The 18,083-nt window shown below is 35.8% G+C and overlaps 1 protein-coding gene across 1 annotated transcript in view; it reads right to left on the bottom strand.

The window, feature by feature from the left end:
- Window positions 1-18,083, bottom strand: part of LRP1B (LDL receptor related protein 1B) — a 1,834,834-nt gene that overhangs the window by 1,215,459 nt on the left and 601,292 nt on the right. The window lies entirely within an intron of this gene.

Below are 18,083 nucleotides of genomic sequence, written 5' to 3'. Positions count from 1 at the left end.
GAAACCATTTGAGGAGTTCTTAAAAAGCACTTCTACATCTGTAATCATTAATTATCAACATTGACAATTGCATATCCTAAGTATATACCTATTACTCACAGAAAATCTACTCACTTAGACTGATCAAGTTATAATCTCACAATAACACATGTATAAATAGGACTCTCACTACAAGTGCAAGATTAAAATTCAGTGTAATAATACTTCCTTATAAAAAAGTAAATGTTGAAGATTGAATATATCAACCTGCATTTGATCCTAAAGCACAACACTTAAAAGCGTTTATTAAACCATCATTCCCTGAGCTGGGAGTAATGTTTCATGAACAACTAGTTTAATTACTTGAAGTCATTTAAAGTTTATGATCATTCATTGTAGTAACCTGAATATTGAGCTATATTTCCCCACATTCACTAAATTAAAATTCCAGAAAGCATCAATGATAATTTTAATGAACAAATCTGAGAAAAAGTTTTTAAAAGTTTATGTGCTTATTAGTGACTACCAGACTTATTTTTCTGAAATGAATCCACTGATTTTTCCATTGTTGGGAGCTCAGCTTGTGGTTATTAAATGGGCCCTTGCTTTCTTCTAAAGAACATTGTAAGCTTTCATAATGGAATTATAAAAAATGTTTTGTGAATGCTTTGGTTTTGTGAACCAAAACTAATACTGAATCAATAATTATGGAAGAAATAAAGACACACTGAAGAGAGACAGCCATACAGCAGATGAAAAGACAATGGAAATTGCCAATAAAACATCGCTTGCTAGAAGTCCATGGGAGGGACAAGTTTTACATCCAATCATGCTGATTAGAAGCTCCTCTAGAAGCTGAGAAGTTTATTTTGGGAAGCAAATTGAACACTTACAGACTTATGTGATCAACAGTGTAATAAAATTAATTGCAATTTAAGAGAGAAGTTGAAGGAAACATGACACTATTTTTTTTTTCTCATGCCATAGAAGAGGGAAGAATGTGAGTACATTATGAGCCTGACATTTAATTAGAATCAATGAAAATACATGACCAAAGTATCTGTGCCAGACACCAGGAAATTAAACTGTCAGGAGGACACACATTTTGAAATAGAAAATCTTGTCACCAATTCTCCTCATATCCATGGCCCTGCTATAATTTATACAGGCATATCTTGGAGATATTGTGGGTTCAGTTCCAAACCACCTCAATAAAGCAAATATTACAATAAAGTCAAGTGAAATTTTTGGTTTCCCACTGCACATAAAAGTGATATTTATACTGCATTGTAGTCTATTAAGTGTGCAATATCATTATGTCTAAAAACACAATGCACAGAGCTTAATTTAAAAACACTTTATTGTTGAAGTCCCAATAGTTCATTTTTGCCCTGGCTTCCCTTGCCTTTGGCGATGTTTCTAGGAAGAAGTGGCTTTTGCACAGCAAAGGAAACAGTCAACAAAACCAAAAGACAACCGACAGAATGGGAGAAGATATTTGCCAATGACATATCAGATAAAGGCCTAGTATCCAAAATCTATAAAGAACTTAATTAAACTCAACACCCAAAGAACAACTAATCCAATCAAGAAATGGACAGAAGACATGAACAGACATTTCTGCAAAGAAGACATCCAAATAGCCAACAGACACATGAAAAAGTGCTCAACATCGATTGGCATCAGGGAAATCCAAATCAAAACCTCAATGAGATACCACCTCACACCAGTCAGAATGGATAAAATTAACAAGTCAGGAAATGACAGATGTTGGCGAGGATGTGAAGAAAGGGGGAACCCTCCTACACTGTTGGTGGGAATGTAAGCTGGTGCAGCCACTCTGGAAAACAGTATAGAGGTTCCTCAAAAAGTTGAAAATAGAGCTACCCTTCGACCCAGCAATTGCACTACTGGGTATTTACCCCAAAGATACAAATGTAGTGATCTGAAGGGGCACCTGCACCCCAGTGTTTATAGCAGCAATGTCCACAATAGCCAAACTAGGAAAGAGCCTAGATGTCCATCAACAGATGAATGGATAAAGAAACACAGTATATATATACAAGGGAATACTATGCAGCCAACAAAAAATGAAATCTTGCCATTTGCAATGAAGTGGATGGAACTAGAGGGTATTATGCTAAGCAAAATAAGTTAATCAGAGAAAGACATGTATCATATGATCTCACTGATATGAGGATTTTGAGAAAAAAGACAGGATCATAGGGGAAGGGAGAGAAAAATGAAACAAGATGAAACCAGAGAGGGAGACAAACCATAAGAGATTTAATCTCAGGAAACAAACTGAGGGTTGCTGGAGTGGAACGGGATGGGAGGGATGGGGTGGTTGGGTGATGGACATTGGGGAGGGTATGAACTATGGTGAGTGCTGTGAAATGTGTAAAACTGATGAATCACAGACCTGTACCCCTGACACAAATAATATATTACATGTTAATAAAAAAATTTAAAAAATAAAAACATTTTATTGTTAAAAAATGCTAACCGTCATCTGAACTTTTAAGGAGTCATTACCTTATAGCTGGTGGAGGGTCTTGCCTCTTTGGGTGCTGACTGAACAGGGTAGTGGTTGCTGAATTTGTGGTGGCTGTGGTCATTTCTTAAAATAGACAAAAATGAAGTTTGCTACATCAATTGATTTTTCCTTTCACAAACTATTTCTCTGTAGCATGTGATGCTGTTTGACAGCATTTTACCCACAGTAGAACTTCTTTAAAAATTAGATTCAATCCTCTCAAACTCTCCTGCTGCTTTGTCAATTAAGTTTATGTAATATTCTAAGTCCTTTGCTGTCATTTCAGCAATCTTCACAGCATCTTTATCAGGAGTAGATTCCATCCCAAAAAAAACACTTTCTTTGCTCATCCATAAGAGGCAAATCTTCATCCATTCAAACTATTATGAGATTGCACCAATTCAATCACATTTTCAGGCTCCATTTCTAATTTTAGTTCTTTTGCCGTTTCCACCACATCCACGGTTCCTTCCTCCACTGAAGTCTTGAACCCCTCAAAGTCATCCAGGAGGGTTGGAATCAACTTCTTCCAAACTCCTGTAACTGCTATTTTGAGCTGTTCCCTTAAATCATGAATGTTCTGAATGGCATCTAGAATGGTGAAGGAAACTTTCAATGGACTTTGCCCAGATCCATCAGAGAATTAGTATCTATGGCAGCTCTAGCCTTATGAAATGTATTTCTTAAATAATAAGACCTGAAAGTCGAATTACTCCTTGATCCATGGGCTACAGACTAGATGGTTTTTTAGTAGGAATGAAAACAACCTTAATCTCATTGTACATTTCTATCAGAAGTCTTGGGTGATCAGGTACATTGTTGATGAGTAGTGATATTTTGGAAAGAATCTTTTTTTTTTTTCCTGAGCAGTAGGTCTCTCAACGGTGGGCTTAAAATATTCAGTAAACCATATTGTAAACAAATATGCTATCCAAGTTTTGTTGTTCCATTTGTAGAGCACAGGCAGAGTAGATTTAGTGTAATTCTTAAGGGCCCTAGGATTTTGAGCACTGGCTTCAACTGAAAGTCACCAATAGCTCCTAACAAGAGAGTCAGCCTGTCCTTTGAAGCTTTGAAGCCAGGCATTGACTTCTCTCTAGCTATGAAAGTCCCAGATGGCATCTTCCAGTAGAAGTCCATTTTGTCTACACTGAAAATCTGTTGTTTAGTGTCGCCACCTCCATCAACGATCTTAACTAAGTCTTCTGGATAACTCACTGCAGTTTCTACATTAGCACTTGCTGTTTTGCATTGTACTTTTATGTTTCAAAGACATCTTCTTCCTTTAAACCTCATGAACCAACCTCTACTAGCTTCAAACTTTTCTTCTGCAGCTTCCTCACCTCTCCCAGCCTTCGAAGAATTGAAGCAAGTTAGGGTCTTGCTCTGGCTTAAGGGAATGTTGTGGTTGGTTTGATTTTCTATCTAGACCGCTAAAACAGCCTCCGTGTAATAAGCTTGTCTCACTTTCTTTTAATCCGTGTGTTAACTGAGTAGCACTTTTCATTTCCTTCAAGAACATTTCGTTTTCATTCACAACATGGCTAACTGACACAAGAGGCCTAGCTTTCAGCTTTTGGCCTTCAATGTGCCTTCGTCACTAAGCTTAATCATTTCTAGCTTTGATTAATGTGAGAGATGTGTGACTCTTCCTGAACACTTAGAGGCCATTATAGGATTATTAAGTGGCCTAATTTCAATATTGTTGTGAATTAGGGAATAGGCAGGGAGAGAGATGTGGTAATGGCTGGTCTTTGGAGCAGACACAAAACAAGCAACATTTATTAAGTTTGCCATCTTATATAAGTGCCCCAAAATAATTATAATAGTAACATCAAATATCATGTATCACAGATCACCATAAAAATATAATAATTAAAAAGTTTGAAATATTGAGAGAATGTGACACAGAGACACAAAATAAGCAACTGCTGTTGGAAAAATGCTGTCAGTAGACTTGTTTACTGTAGGGTTGCCACAAACCTTCATTTTGGGAAAAAGAATAAAAACTCGACTTTTCCAGGGAAACTAGTAAATGATTGCTCCAAAAGTAAGAATCAAAAACCGTTAGGTAAGAGAACATTAGTCTTGTTTGAAATACTGCTTTATCACTGAGTTACAAAAAATTAAGTTCTCTGAGTACAGTATGGATTCGTTTGGATGTAATCTGATATATCAGTATGCTGGAAGTACATGTGAGTGAAATTTAATGAATGAAAATATGTGAATTGAGAAACTACCTATTAAAATTCTGTTTATCTTCCTCAATGGTTTATAGGGATTTAGATAAATAAAACATAGTCAGCAAGATGTAGCATCATTATTTATTTGGAGCTATGAACATAATTGCTATTTTAATACTCAACAACATGAGAAAAGAAAATGAAAGAAGTAACTAGATTTCACTGGCTTTTGATCATCTCGATGTGGACAGATATGAACTAGGATTTTAAAAAGGAAAATGAGACTGCTTAATCATTGTTTTATAATACAAAGAACATTAGTCAAAGGAAATTAATTTGAATTTCAATTCTACATAAAACTGAGTAACTTCAGGGGCGCCTGGGTGGCTCAGTTGGTTAAGCGACTGCCTTGGGCTCAGGTCATGATCCTGTAGTCCCGGGATCGAGTCCCGCATCGGGCTCCCTGCTCGGCAGGGAGTCTGCTTCTCCCTCTGACCCTCCTCCCTCTCATGCTCTCTGTCTCTCATTCTCTCTCAAATAAATTAAAAAAAAAAAAAACTGAGTAACTTCAGGTACAGAACTTGATCTACTTGAATGTTAATTGTAAAGTATAAATATTTATTTTCATTCTAATGTATCTCACAGGCTTTCAGTGAATTTAAAATCAGGTAGTATAGTCACAAGTGTTTTGAGAATCATCACATTATGTTCATGTATGATGGTATTAGGGCCACTGTGATAAAGAATCAAAGTGAGAAAGAATAAGAGATTTTCTGTTATATTGTGGAAGTGTTCTTGAACCTCACTTACCTAGACGGGGACATAAGTGTAGACATAAGTCCAACTTCACTCAATAGATATATACTTTCTCAGACTGCATAATAATCCCTTTGTGGAATTCTATCCCTACACTGTGGCTCATCAACACTAAGCATCCACTCCCCATTGCAAAACCCTCTAAAGTAAAAGATTTCTCAGAAAATTGTATTCCATGCCCTGAAATCATAATATATCAGAGAACTCAGTATTCTATTTTCTTTTTTGGTCATTCATTAAATTTTAATGGATTGTGCTGATATATAAATTTATTTTTGTGTTTACTGGGCACACATATCTGAGTATATGTGTTCTAATACATAGGATGAAGAGAAATCCTGGCGTGTCTGCAAGGAATCCATGCAACCACCAACCACCATTTTCTTGCTGTTCTGAGATTGATTTCTGCAGGCTCAAGCATCTCAGGAAATCCCAAAGATGTTCATTGTCAAATGGCAGAAAAAGGGGAAAGTATAGGATGTGACAATTTGATATATCCATTTGTCTTCACTTATTATTGTTATGTAAGCTTTAGTTCAAAAATTCCCTCCCTAGCTTCTATAGTAAAAGACAAGAATTTGGTAAAGTGCAAATCTTTTAACAGCTCTTTCCTGGAATCACCACCCAAAAGCCTTTTTAGGTTTTTTTTAATTCCACCAAATCATCACTCATTACTATAGCAACCTATTACAACTGAGTTATGATCCTCAGATCATTTAGATTTTAGAAATATGTATTATTTTAAACACTAAGTACAGGAGGGCAAGTGATGAATCCACATCTGCTCGCAATGTCTTTCATCCATTAGTCTCATGGATTAGAGAAAAAGACATACTGGAAGGAACTTTTCCTGGAAGCAGTTGTTTTGGAAATAAGACTATGGTATGAACATACAGCTATGTTCGATAAGTCACATGCTCCTAGCATTCAGAGTTACATTATAAAAGTAATACATTTAGAGGAGCTATAAGCCTGATTGAATTAAGATCAAAACAGTCAAAAATATCAGTAATTATGCGATGCCAACATTCCTGAGTTGAAACACAAACTGTGTATTAATATCACAAATTTAGAGCACAGAGATAGTGGTGACTCAGGATGTTCTCACAGATTTAGGTCAGGATATAGCCCTACAGTGGAACTGTATGTGTTTCCATTATTTAGAGAAACAGGCAACATAGATATTACAAGTCAGCTTTCCCTCTGATCATTTGAAAGCAGGCATATTTCCAAAGCAATTGATGACATGAATTACACAGTGTGCACAATCCACCTTTACTTTTACTACTTCTGGTTTTCTCAATCAAATCATATAAGTAATTTCTTTGTTCCCATCTCCTGATTCTCTGGTTATTTTTGATTTTCCCAACTGAAGTCTATAAATAATTTTGTGCTTCTATTTTCTAATTCTTTAGGTATTCCCATTTTTTCCAATCAAACCTATAAAGAAAATTTTCTATTTCCATATTCATGTGTAGCTCCTAATTAAGATGATAGGTACAGAATTAGAACAGGGGTTTGCAAACCTTTCCTCTAAAGAGCCAGATCATAAATATTTCAGGCTTGTAGACCATATATTCTCTAATGCAACTATTCACCCCTTGCCATTATAGCATGAAAGTAGTCATAGACATTATGAAAATACATAAGCATATCCCTGATTTAGTAAAACATTATTTATAAATAATGAAACGTGAATTTCATAAAATTTCATATCACGTGATCTTTTAATTTTTTTTTTTCAAGCATTTAAAAATATAAAAACAATGGGTCATGGGGCACACCTGGGTGGCTCAGTCAGTTAAGCGTCGGACTCTTGATTTCTGCTGGAGTGGTGATCTCAGGGTCAAGAGATCCAGCCCTGTAACCAGCTCCAAGTCTGTTTTCCCCCTCTGCCCCTTTCCCTGCTTGTGCACTCTCTTTCTATCTCTCTCTAAAATAAATAAATAAATCTTAAATATATACATAAACTATGGGTCTTAACAAAAGCAAGCCACAGGCCAGATGTGGGCAGCAGACCACAGTTTGCCGAATGCTAGGTTAGGCAAACACAAAATTACAGAAATTAAATGAGCCCTCCAGACAAAAAAGTATGTTATTATATCAAAAGCATCCCAGAAAAAAATGTTACAGATAGCCTCTAACTTAAGCTAGACTGCTCAAGTAATATTTAAATCTTGTTTTTTGTTTAATAGATTGTCAACAATTTAGCACATGTATTATTTCATTTAATCCTCTCTTTCTATAGATGGAGAAATGGAGACACAAAAACTTTAAACAACTAATATCTATGACAAATCTAGGAGGGGAAAGACACCAAAATCCTGTAGAAATTTAACACATGCTGGGGATTATTCAGGTCATTTTTGTGTAAGAACCACAAAAATATTACATCTTCATATGACTGAAAAATACAAAATTGATCTTTTTCAAATATTATTATTATTATCAGATATATTTAAAACTGTATTAGTGCACACCTTCCAATTTAGGTTCTCTTAAAGGAAAATTTCAATGTGACCATTTTGGCTAGCTTTATGTTTTGAGTTTTCAGAGTGTAATTTCAATGACAATTGACTTAGTAAAAGAAAAATGTTTAGTCACCTACACTAATAACTGGAGCCCCAAAGAAAGCCAAAGACAGTTTCATTATTGAGGTGATCTTCATTTTTTTTTTTTTTTTAGAGGGCAACTCTGTTGTAAAGCAGCACTTGACTTCTAATTTAATTCAACAACAATTTGAAATTTCTAACTTGTACACCAAAGGATTTAATGTCTTTAAAATTTGAGGCAAAACATTATTAAATAACTGGCATGTTATTATGATGAAACTGTGCTATTGTGAGATCATTAAAATATAGTTATTACCTGGATTCCTTGTACTTTTTCCAGATTTCGTATGCTAAAAATCACCTGTGCTCATAGATTAAGTTACCAGTATCATTATTCTGAAAGTAATATTAAAATGACTTGTTAGAGGTGGTGAATCATTCTCTATATTTTTAGTTCTCACATAGAGAAATATTGAAGAACACTATGGTCATTGGTATAAAATAAAAATCTCTACAGGACATCCTGTGAAGCTACTAAAAAATATAACATTAAAAAAATTAACCAATAAAGCACTTTTAATTTCCAAAGGCAGTCATTCAAACCAAACTCTTCCCTCAACACAAGGAGCTTTTTGATTATAAAACATAAGAACAAGTTTACCTAGTCTTTAAATACTAAAAGGAAGTGGGTAGGATAGGGGAAAAAAAATTATTACAATCCAGATAATGTCTATTCCTTCTACAAAATGACTATTAGGTCCCAGATATTTTGTTATATTTGGATAGAAGCATAATCAAGAAAGTAGATCTTACAATCTAGTCACTCATCTTTTGTTGAGACTTGAGATGGATATGCAAACAGATTTATGTTTCAATTTTAATATGCCTTGAAAGTAGACAGATGACTAATTCTGTTTGTGGCCGTTAGGTAAAATGACATTTGAGCTATGTCTTAAAAACAGTAATTTAGAAAGATCTATTTAACCTAAAATCTTCATGTTTTTAGTACCTATCACCATATCCTACGTCCAGCAGATTCTTAAAATGTTTGTTGGTGAAAATAACCACGTCAAATTTCATTTCATTTGTCCCCTTTTGTTATAAACATTCACACATCTAGATTGAGCACAATCCTGATAGTTCAATTTTAATTCTCAGTCTTGGATATTCAATAATACACATGCCGCGAGTGTTAGAATTCAAACAAGATCTACTTGTTCTTCTTTGCAATCTATAACGTGGAGTTACCTTGGAGTACATCTGTGGCTAAAATAAATGTATACTCTATTACTTTAAAAAATAAAAGAATAGAATATATATAGATAGATAGATACTTAGAAATAGTCAAAGGTAATGGTCAAAGGCATTTTTTGTAAAATAAATATAATAATAATACTCATCATTCAAAACTGTTCTCAAGGTTAAATGTAATAATTTAATTAAAAATTTGGGTGGATTTTCACACATAATAGGCACTCTGTAGTTTTTATTTTTAATTTTTATTTATTTTTATTATTATTTTTAAAGATTTTATTTATTTATTTTGACAGAGAGAGACACAGCGAGAGAGGGAACACAAGCAGGGGGAGTGGGAGAGGGAGAAGCAGGCTTCCTGCTGATCAGGGACCCCGACGCGGGGCTCGATCCCAGGACCCTGGGATCATGACCTGAGCCGAAGGCAGACGCTTAACGACTGAACCACCCAGGCGCTCCGGCACTCTGTAGTTTTTAGTGTTGACTTTTTCATCCTATTATAATTTCATATTTAGAAAGAATGTTAAAGACATTCATTCAAACCTTTTGTCATTTTTTTTTAAGATTTTATTTATTTATTTGAGACAGAGAGAATGAGAAAGAGAGAGCACATGAGAGGGGGGAGGGTCAGAGGGAGAAGCAGGCTCCCTGCCGAGCAGGGAGCCCGATGCGGGACTCGATCCCGGGACTCCAGGATCATGACCTGAGCCGAAGGCAGTCGCTTAACCAACTGAGCCACCCAGGCGCCCTCTAGTTCTATTTCCATGATTATTTTAAGGGTTAGAAACATTAATTAATGGTCATGAAGGGTGACAGAGATAGGCATAAAACAAGAACACAAAACTTTCAGGACTGATGAAATATTTTTATTTTCACTTTCTTTTTTTTTTTTAATGTTTTTATTTATTTGTTTGAGAGAGAGAGAGCATGAGAGGGAGGAGGGTCAGAGGGAGAAGCAGACTCCCTGCCAAGCAGGGAGCCCGACGCGGGACTCGATCCAGGGACTCCAGGATCATGACCTGAGCCAAAGGCAGTCGCTTAACCGACTGAGCCACCCAGGCGCCCCCTTTTGTCATTTTTAACAAGATTTTTGTGACTAAAAATATGTTGCTTTCCTTCGCTTCATGCAATCTCTAAACAAATGAGTACCATAACTTTCTGAAATACTATATTTATCTTTATAGTAATAGCTTTTTACCATATCTCTGATATAGGAGGTTGATATGCTTCTCTCTTTTTTTTTTTTAACTGACCTTTTTCCTAAATAAGAAGATATTATAAAAAATTAGACCCCCGGGCGCCTGGGTGGCTCAGTTGGTTGGGCGACTGCCTTCGGCTCAGGTCATGATCCTGGAGTCCCGGGATCGAGTCCCGCATCGGGCTCCCTGCTCGGCAGGGAGTCTGCTTCTCCCTCTGACCCTCCTCCCTCTCGTGCTCTCTCTCATTCTCTCTCTCATAAAAAAAAAAAAAAAATTAGACCCCCGCAGGACTGTACTATAATTTGAAATATAATATTGTTAATCATACAAAAGTCTAGCATTAAAATAGAATTAGCCGTGAATCTGGAGGAGGTAGAATATTTTCAAACTCTATTCTCTTTCTTTCATTTCAAGGCAGGAGAGTGTGGAATGACCTTTTTTTCCTTATTTTCCTTCTAATTGAGTTAAAAATAGCTCTGTGAAACCAGACTCCCTCCTCATGCCTATTTGCAGCCCCGCTGAAAACAAGGACTTACATGGAAAAGGTCAAAAAATCCCAGATTACCTAGATTTTATTCAGATAAAAAAGAATGAGGTAGCTCTTTATATACGGATAGAGACATATTTCTATTCTACTTTATTAAGTGAAAAAAAAAAAAAAACAAGGGTGGTGTGTCATTTGTTAAAAAATAAACATATTTATTACCATATATACATTAACTATCTCTGTAAGGAAATATAAGAAATTGGCAAGACTGGTTGCATCCTGGGGAGGAGTCTGGGTATTCTGGGAGAATGTGCACAGGTATGACAACAGAAGGGTCAAGGGGGCGTGTTATTGATAGCTTTGATGAGACAGGGAAGAGACCATGAGTGAAGGAATGAGGGCAGTTTCAGAAAACTGGAAAAGGCAAGAAAACAAATTCTCCCTTTGATCTTCTAGAAAGGAACACAGCCCTGATGACACCTTGATTTTAGCCTAGTGAGACCTGTGTTGAACTTCCGACTTAGCGAACAGTAAAATAATACATGTGTTGTTTACTCCACGAAGTTTTTGGCAATTTGTAACTGCAGCAAGAGAAAATGAATATAGCCAGACATCTCAATGATGCCTTCCTTCACCTCTTGAAAGACCCACCATCCCAATCCTCAAATATCGGTAAGTTCTACTCTGTGCTGACCGTGACACCATCAAGCCAGAATCTGATGAACTTCTGACTAAGTATCATTATATTTTTTCAAGATTTTTTTATTTATTTGAGAGAGAGAGAGAGTGCAAGCAGGGTGAGAGGGAGAGGGAGAAAGAGAATCTCAAGCAGACTCCCCACTGAGCCCAGAGGTAGATGGGACATGGGGCTTGAACTCACAACCCTGAGATCATGACCCTGAGATCATGACCCGAGGTGAAACCAAGAGCCAGACACTCAAGCGACTGAGCTGCCCCGGAGCCCCATTATTATCATTACATTTATGCCACTACCATCAAGTTTGTGGTCATTTTTAGCTGATCTCACTCCTGATGTAATCACTTATTAAGTTAACCCTCCCACCTCAACAGCCCTCTGATACAGCCAGGAAAAGCACCATTTCCTAGGGGAGGAAACTCGTGCTCAGATAGTTGGAATCATTTGTTCATGGTCACAAACACGGGAAGTGGGGATGTAGCATTTAAACCCAAGCTGTCATATTCCTGATCCAAACAGTGTCTCTCCTCAGAAGTATTCTGTCTCTTTTGTACTGTCACCTGTTCTGGTTGTTTCTTGGATCTCCTCTTCTCTTGTCTCTTATTATCTTATCATTCTATCTATGTTCCCTCTTCTAAGGACTTTTTGTCTGTGTGTAAAGGATTATATATTACTTGCTAGACATATAACCATGGTGACTAAAGAAAGAGAGCAGGGCCCTTTTCCTCAGTAGAACATCTGTCTCTTGAAAATTAGCACTGAGGTCTGAAGCACCAAATTTAATAGCTTCTTCTCAGGATTGCTCATTGATGCCCCAAGTTCTAACAGCCCTTATCTCCTAAGAGCTCCCAAGTGGAACTCAGCAGTTTCACTACTTTTGTTTAAATTTGAATTTTTAATTCAATGCTCTTGGGAGAGTACCTTATGGTTGTCCTAAAGGTAGCACAAACAAAATATATCCAAAACTACTGTTAAGCTCTCACATTGATTCTTTACCTGGTGTTTTTGATTAGTGGTATCATCTTCCTACACAGATGAGGTTATTTTAGAGATATTTTAAATGCATTCCTCTCCCCACACATGCCATTGATTTCACCTTTGTAATGTCTTTCAGATCAATAGAATCCTACATCTTCACTTCTAGTGCTTTGGTTCCAGCTCTCAGTTTGTACTTTTAAAAACTTTTACAGCAGTCTGCTAATTGTTCTCCCAGTTTGCTTTAATTCATTCTTTCTGAATTGCAAGTGAAGATAGTCTTTTAAAACAATTATCAGAACATGGCTTTTTCCAACACAAAACTCTTTGATGATTGCCATTGCCCGCATAATAATGCCCCGATTCTTTAACCTGGCATTTAAGTTCCTTTATAAGCAGGTCCAAGCTACTTTTCCAGCTCTACCTCTTAGTATTTTCATTTTCATCCATCTTCTTCTGATTCTAATCACCGAAGACTATTTGGCATTTGTCAAGCACAACACACTTTCAAGACTCTCTTCTTTGGTTCATGCGTTTCGTCTACCTAGTATTCTTCCTTTCCTCCCTCACCAACCCCGTATCTTTACCTCCATGCTCTTCTCAAAGGCTCTCTCTCTTTAAAATCATTCCTGATTCCTCTGCTTTAATTAATTCTTCATCCATTCTTCACTTATTATAGTAACTATGGATCAAAGATAAAAGATGGTTCCTGCCCTCAAGGGAATTGTTTAGTAGAGACAGAAGTGAAAAAGTATACCTTAATATACAATATATTTTCTAAAATCAGGATGTATTAGGCACTATGAGCACAAAAGTTGGGGGCGTAGGGCAGTTCTCAACTCTGGTGAGTATGAGTAATAGACTTGAAAGAGGGATCAAGGAAGACTTTATAGAGAAGACAGTATTTGCTTTCATGTCCTGAATATACATCAAAGAACAAAAGTTTCAAAGTCACACAAAGGAGGACTATATTTGAAACCCAGCTATGGGTTTTATAATAATTATAAATAATACATATTATCTATACAGTCTTAGGCAAATTATTTTACCATTGCTAAACTCCATTTTCTCATAAATGTGTGATAGTAATATGTGCCTTTTACGTCGTTTTGAAATTTCAATGAGATGTTGCTTTGCAAGCATTTGGATTAGTGCTCAAAGATGTGAGTTTAACATTAGCGCTGCAGTCATTATTATCCTTATCATACTGTTACTATAACTGAAGGATGACTGGGAATTAAATAGGTAGATAAAAAGGAGGGGACTCTGTTTCACGCAGCATGTGCAAAGGCACTTAGGCATAATGCTGAATTAGATGTGGATTAGATCAGGTCATGCTTTGGAACCATTTATCTTGCTTCTGAAATGCTTACTTGCTTGCTAGCTACCCAAAAGACATGCTGACCTTTGGGGTTTTTTCTTTTGTTCATTGTTAGTGCACTGCTGAGATAACAAAACTCCATGAAATCTTTCAGCTCAGTATTTCCAATAAAGATCTTTGACCTTGGATAGGATTTCTTTGGTACCTGACCCCAGACTTGTTCTGCCTGATTGTTAATCCATATCACCATGCTGACTTAGCAAACCATTTTGTTTAGGTACCAGAAGAGTGCATTCGTGGCATGGGTACACACATAAATACTGTTTGAGGGTGGTGTACATGCCATCACTGAATAATAAGGCACCTTGTATTTATGTGGTTGCTTGTGGCAGCAAAGAAATACCATTTTCGAATCAAATGTCCTCAAATCTTAGGAATTTCAGCCCAGTCTTTAAAGCGATAATAAAGCATAATCTCCTGAAAAATGAAGTATTTAGTTTCCTTTGAAACACTGATGGGTTAAAAAAAAAAACAAAAAACAAAAAAAACATGTAATTAGAAAGATATATAGTCATCAACTATAACAGCAGGCCATGGTTTATTGCAATGATTCATTCTCAAATCATATACTTGAGAAAGATGTAACAGCACATATTGAACTGGAAAATGTGTTATATAGCATCAGTTGCTTCATTTAGAAGAAGAAATATAGTAGGGTAGTTAAGAGCACAAGCTTCGGAGTTAGACAACAAAGGCTCAGATCTTGATTGATTATATTACTTGGTTGTTAAAAGATCTTGGGCACCAACTCCCAGTATCCACACCCCAAAATGAGGATGATAATTATGTCAACTTCATGAAACTTTTATGAGGATAAAACGAGACATTGCATATTAAGTCCCTAGAACAGAATCTGGCATAGAGTAAGCCCTCAATATTCGCTGATTCTATGATTGAGGCAAGATGTACAGTAATAGAGTACTTTCACATTATCTTTATACATTCAACAGAAGGCAATAATTCCAATTATGAAAATTGCTTTGGAGAAATCCTCAAGGAAATAATCTTTTTTAACCCCAAATGACTGATATATCAGATGCCAATTCTGGGGCTCCTGAAACAAGCATTTGTGTTTAGACTGAGTATTTCCCACTCCTTCATGCTAACTACTTTTTCCCAACAACTGCATGTCTCTTCCTTGGTGTGGCTATTCTAGTTAAGATTTTACAGAGTAGTTAAGGAACAACTTCCTCTAAACTCTAACCTTTCCCTTCTTACTACTTCTTTTCATTTTCTTGCTTTTTTTTTTTTTTTTTGGTTGTTGTTGTTGTTTGTTTTCTCTAATGGTTCAGTGAGGAAGATAAAGAAGAAAAGACATCTGGCATCACTCACCTACTACTCGAAGTTGGGCTGTTTCTGGGAGGGGGGCATTTACCAAGTGCACTAACTTTTTTTTTATTTATTTATTTATTTATTTATTTATTTATTTATTTATTTATTTATATTATGTTATGTTTCAAGTGCAAACTTTTGTCAGTAGCTGTTTGCAACTCAAGCAGCATTTTTTTTTTTACTAACAAAAACGTAAAAAAAACAACAAAAAACAAACTGGTGAGTTGAACATTTTTGAACATTTGCTTAATTTATGAATTAATTCAGAAGTTTAGTTTTCCTTATTTAATTTACGGACATTCCTTTTCACTAGACTTAAAGATACTTTTTTTTCTCTTTCTCCTTTTACATCTTCAACATTAGCAAAATCTTTGTTAGTTTTATCTTTTTCTATGTAATTTGACTCCCTTGTTTTCCTTTAATCTTATAACCATTCTCAGCAGCTATTGTTTGAGACTTCAAAGCAAGGAAAGTGCCATCGTTTCTTTAAGCAAAAACAACCTTCTTTCCTATCTTATGTAAATTACCTTTAGGTTTTTTGTTTTTGTTTTTTTTTTTTTTTTAAGATTTTATTTATTTATTTATTTGAGAGAGAGAGAGAAAGAGAGAGAAACAGCATGAGAGGGGATAGGGTCAGAGGGTGAAGCAGGCTCCCCGCTGAGCCGGGATCCCGATGGGGGACTCCATCCCAGGATTCCGGGACCATGACCCGAGCCGAAGGCAGTCGCTTAACCAACTGAGCCACCCAGGCGCCCTGTAAATTACCTTTAAATGTACAAATTTGGGTTCAGATTTGCACAAGGCAATCCTACATGTATTTCGCCATTGACTACCGTATATGTTTTTTATGTTTGGCTTTAATTGCCATCTTCTCATTCAACCCTAACTTCTCATTTGACCCTAACTCTCAAACTCTTATCTAAGCTTATTCTGAATGGAGAGATTACAAGCAGTTTCAATTTATTAGTTTTGGATTATCTATGTTTTATAATTTTTTCAACAACCATATATTACCTTGTAATAAGAAAAGCACAAAGAAAGTGAATTTTTAAAAATCTGTACTTTTTCACTTTCCTGAAAGTCTTTGGAAGTGAATCTTCCTCATTCCACCTACTGGAATACATTCTTTGTATTGACATTTTAATCCTTTTCATTTTGCAATATTTAAAAATGTCATTTGTAAACAGATTTTAGCACCTCCACTAGGGCAAGAGTCAGATGCAAATTCATTTTAGAATTTCTCACAATATCTTAAAGAGTGGTTCTCAAAAAATATGGTAAGATAGAGAAGAGTGACTCTAGAATTAAAATTAATGGCTCTGTATTATCTAAAATCTTCAGATTACCCTTCAATATGGATATATTTTGGCTCTTCTTTCAACCTCCCCACCTCCTTACCTAATTTTCTACTTTTTAAATTAGACAGCTTACCTGTTTCCTTTTTTTTTCCCCCAGATTGCCTTCCAATCTTTTCCCCAAGCTTCTTGATGCTTAACACACACACACACACACACACACTCTCTCTCTCTCTCTCTCTCCTACAATTTAAACCAACTGTTTATACCACTAAATAAGACTGTGTAATCTATCCCCTCTAACAACTTTTCTCTGTATTACATCCATCCATTCAAATTCCAGAAACAAGTCCTGACCCATATTTCCCACTTAAAGTGCTTTAAAGGTATGATCTATTGCATGGCATACTTTATTAATTCATCCTTTTGGAACAGAATTTTACTGAGAAAAAGCATTATTCATCAACACATAATCTAAGTAGATACAACAGAAATATACTTCCTATTAATAAAGAACATACACATATTGAATAACTAAATGTTACCTAGAAACATACTGCAAAATATTTTTTTTTATTTTAAATCTGTGCTAGAGACAGAAAAAAGTTATGGTTCGCAATCTTAGCAATTACATGCAAATTTTATATAAATATTATAGCTCTTTATTTCTTGTTGGTAAGGGTGCACTTGGGACACTGTAGCTAATAATTAACTGTAAAATTTGAAATAAAAATAAGTCTATAGACAAACATATTGAGAGAGTTTTGTTTTTCCTTGTTTTTAAGTGTGGCTTCCAATAAGCCAAGATTAATTCATGGTCAATAGATATTTTAAAATTTTCTAAAAAGTTTTTTCAAGTCCTCTATTTCTACAAACTTCCAGGGAATGATTCTGTTATGTATTAGATTTAGCTCTTGATTATCCATTATATAAATGAGTAAATACCATCCAAGTTTATATAAAAATCTCAGTTAAATGAGTTAATTTTATTGATTTCTTCATTAAGAATTTTTTTTTTTTTAAATAAGAAGTCTTCAATCACCAAAATACAAAGTTACTGGTTAAAAAATTTTGTTCAGGGGCGCCTGGGTGGCTCAGTCCTTAAGCGTCTGCCTTTGGCTCAGGTCATGATCCCAGAGTCCTAGGATTGAGCCCCACATCGGGCTCCCTGCTCAGCGGGAAGCCTGCTTCTCCCTCTCCCGCTCCCCCTGCTTGTGTTCCCTCTCTCGCTGTGTCTCCCTCTGTCAAATAAATAAATAAAATCTTAAAAAAAAAATTGTGTTCAAATTAAGAAATTCAAAAGATGTCTGCATTGCTCTCCCTGGATTATATTCAAGCCCCAACTGCACCATACTTATAATTGGCTACAGCACTTTCAAATGGGCAGAAGGGAGCCA

Source organism: Mirounga leonina, unplaced genomic scaffold, assembly GCF_011800145.1.
Source record: "Mirounga leonina isolate KUSES-001 unplaced genomic scaffold, KU_Mleo_1.0 Mir_151, whole genome shotgun sequence".
Classification (NCBI taxonomy): Eukaryota; Metazoa; Chordata; class Mammalia; order Carnivora; family Phocidae; genus Mirounga; species Mirounga leonina.
This window is presented reverse-complemented; position numbering and strand designations above follow the sequence as displayed.